General features: G+C 43.8%; 1 non-coding gene across 1 annotated transcript; it reads left to right on the forward strand.

Annotated features, from left to right (window-relative positions):
* Positions 1-3,032: 3,032 nt before the first annotated feature.
* trnaq-uug (transfer RNA glutamine (anticodon UUG)) lies at positions 3,033-3,104 on the forward strand. Its single transcript has one exon. It is a non-coding gene; the product is annotated as a tRNA-Gln (tRNA).
* The last annotated feature ends 386 nt before the right edge of the window (positions 3,105-3,490 follow it).

Consider the following 3,490-nt stretch of genomic DNA (forward strand, 5'->3'; position numbering starts at 1 on the left):
GTGTTGACATCGACAGCAGTCAGATCGTTGCTCTCTTTTAAAGTCTTTACAACAGGCTTCGTATTCAAACGTGGTACCGGCCTGGCTTTTGGTGCGTTTAGGTTCTCAATACGTTGCAGGAAAATCCAGCATTCTATGAGAGTCCATCCCTAAGTTCAGAGACTGCTGCTCTGTGCACGGAGCAGGAAGATAAAACCCTGATGAGGAACTGGTACAAACTTCATCTCTTAATTATCAGTTCCTGAGTTCCACTTGTGTTTGTGAGCAGTGTTCTGCTGCGTCTGTGATGGTTTTCACACCTGAAACTTGATCAGAGAGCGAACATCAAAGTTTGTCAAACATTTCTGGGGAACAGAGAAAAGTCTCAGGTGAGGAGGAGTGGTGAGGAGCTACGATGGTGTTGTTGTGGGTTTTTATTGCGCTGTGAGCGGTGTGTTGTCATGTTGGAGAACCCTGTTACCATGGCGACAGTTTGGGTCATTAGAAGTGAACATTTGTCCTCAGACGACTCAGAAGGTCCCAGCAGAGCTCCGTAGTTTCACTCCGACCCTCCTGGGATGAATTCACGGCACACAAACTAGACCCACCTGGTTCTCCTGACCTGATGCTCTTCTTTCAGTGTTGGATGGAAACGTTCTGCCTGCTGAAACCTGAATGTCTCAAAGAACACCTCTCAAGGATCGTTGCTTCATGGTCTCAGCCCTCCTGAAGCATCGGAAGAGTCTCTGTTGATGATTTCTGTTTGATAGTAAATGTGACGTCACATGACTGGTCATGTCCAGAGGGAACATTGATTTTTCAGAGGCTACTTTTTAATTCTGGCTGCCTCCTGTGAAAAACTATTCCAAAATGTGGGCGGCACGGTGGTGCAGTGGTTAGCATTGTCGCTTCACAGCTAAAAGGTTCTGGGTTCGAATCCGGTCCTGGGCCTTTCTGTGGGGAGTTTGCATGTTCTCCCTGTGCTTGCGTGGGTTCTCTCCGGGTTCTCCGGCTTCCTCCCATCAACCAAAAACATGCACCTCAGGTCAGGTTACCTGGCGCCGCGCTAGTGGCAGCCTGCTGCAGCAGCTCCCCCCTGACAGCCCCCCTGCTGTAGTGAAGACATTTCCCTTCGGGGATTAATAAAGTGAATAAAAAAATAAAACTAGTTCGGCAGGGTTCTGCTGTGGTTCCGTGGTGTAATGGTCGGCACTCTGGGCTCTGAAACCAGTGCTCTAAGTTCAAAGCTTGGTGAGACCTAAATTTGAATGCACCTACCAGTAAAAGCTGACGGCCACTAGTGTAGTGATGCCACTTCAGAATCAGAATCACTTTATTGGCCAGGTATGTTAACACATATAAGGAATTTGACTCCAGTTATAGCTTTGCTCTCAGCGTCCAAAAAAAACAAGAGAGACAGACATATAAAACATAAATAGACATATTTACACCATAGAAATGAATGAATATATACACACACACACCTAAACAATGATGCAATTGCGCCTAGTGCAAATGGTGCTGATGCGGTTGGGAAATACCTGGTCGGCTCCATTGGGAAATGGCAACAGCAGTGGTTCCATGGTGTAATGGTTAGCACTCTGGACTTTGACTCCAGCGATCAAATCTCAGTGGAACCTGGATTTAGGCAAGATTAAAGTACCTGTTATAGTAGCTTGGCACTAACTGAAAAGGAGGGTGTTTCTTTACATCTGTTCAAACTGGCTTTAGTTGTGGTTAATGCTGTTCTCATCAGAGTTTTAAGAACAAAGACCCTTCGATGGCCGGGAAGCAAATGCGGGTCATCTGCTTGTAAGGCAGCTGTGATCACCACCAAACCACCATCAATGCAAATTTGCTTCAAGAACTTGCCTGGAATGACAAAGGGCAAGGCAAAGGAGGGGAACCACATGAGGGAAGCACTTGAAACATGTGGTTACCCAAACTGGATGAGGACAAGGGACACTCATTTGAGGACAGTAATATACACATTACTTGCACATTTTTGCCAGGTGGGACCTGATTTTGAGAATCCTCACAATTCTCTGATTGTGAATATGGTTACATTTCATTACCAGTCGTGCGGTTTGAAGTCCAGCTGCCACCAAGATTTCAACTGGATTCGGAGTCCACTCTTTTGGATAAGAAACAACGAGGCATCGGACAGGGAGTTCCCTGCAGGTTTGAATCCCGTCAACTACAAGGCTTGTAAATTTTCACGCAGTACTGTGGCTCTATATGGGGCAGGCGTTGGTGGTATAGTGGTGAGAATAGGTACTAGCCAAGCACTTGACCTGGGTTCAATTACCAGCCAATGCAAGGATTAAACCAAGGCCATACAATGATCCTCCTTTTGATCCGGGTCTTTTAGTCATGTGCAATCAAAGAATTTAAAAACTGCACTGAAACCTTTGAGACTTGGATCCAAGTAAGAATGTTCCACTGTGCTATATTGTATGTGGCAGCCCATGAAACGGGACAAAGACATGAGCTTCTCGTAGTTGTCAATGCACCCGGCTTTTTACTTTTCAACAAAGCTTTCATCCAACTTTTTTGCACACAGTGATTCATTTTACAGACAGATTAGATTCAATTCTGAATTTTGCCATCGAGTTAAGGCAGAGGAAATCTCTTGGTTGGATACCAGTGCATTGCAGTGCCAAAATATCATTCCCTGAACGGGACTTCATTCTTGACCGTTGTTGTGTGAGCACCCGATCTGAGGACAGTAATATTCACATTACTTGCACATGTTTGCAAGAATAGACAGATGGCTTTAGAGAGGAGTGAAAGAAGCCATATATGTCAGACTGCAAAAACCATCACTTCACAAGGTAGGTGGTTAAAGATGTCAATTAGCAGCTACTTACAATGAAGTCCTTAGATCCCTCCCCAGGGGTCTAAGATTTCACCTGGATTCAGAGTCCACAGTGCTGACAAAACTGGGGAAAGGTTTCTTACATGGTTTGCACCAAGTCTTGTGATGGGTTTCAAATTATTTCTAATAAACTTCAAATACCTGGTCGGCTCTATAGAGACATGGCAACAACGGTGGTTCCATGGTGTAATGGTTAGCATGCTGGACTTTGACTCCAGCGATCTGAGTTCAAATCTCAGTGGAACCTGGATTAAATTGATTTAATTAAAATTAAATTTAAAGATTAAATTGCCAGGTTTGGTGCTAGTCAGGAATGAGGGGGAGAAGAGAGAAGGGAAGAAAAAATGTTACCTTCATACTTTGTGAACATTTCTAACATCTAAATAAACAACATATTGAATGAACAACTCAACTATATGTAGTCTATGTAACACACTAGATTTCCTGTGTTCAGTTTAGGACTGTCTTTAGGTCGCTCTGGGAGTGAATGAAACACGGCAAATGTTTGCAGTTTAAAACAAGGAACTGAACTGCAAATTATTATAGTTATTAACACGCACAGAAAATCAAGGGAACAACATAAAAGAAAAATAACAAATTCAAATAATAACCCCAATACCGGTATTTCTCTCT

This window comes from Brachyistius frenatus, unplaced genomic scaffold (genome assembly GCF_029030835.1).
Source record: "Brachyistius frenatus isolate BFR_SWC_R1_liver_20210118 unplaced genomic scaffold, ASM2903083v1 Contig_662, whole genome shotgun sequence".
Classification (NCBI taxonomy): domain Eukaryota; kingdom Metazoa; phylum Chordata; class Actinopteri; family Embiotocidae; genus Brachyistius; species Brachyistius frenatus.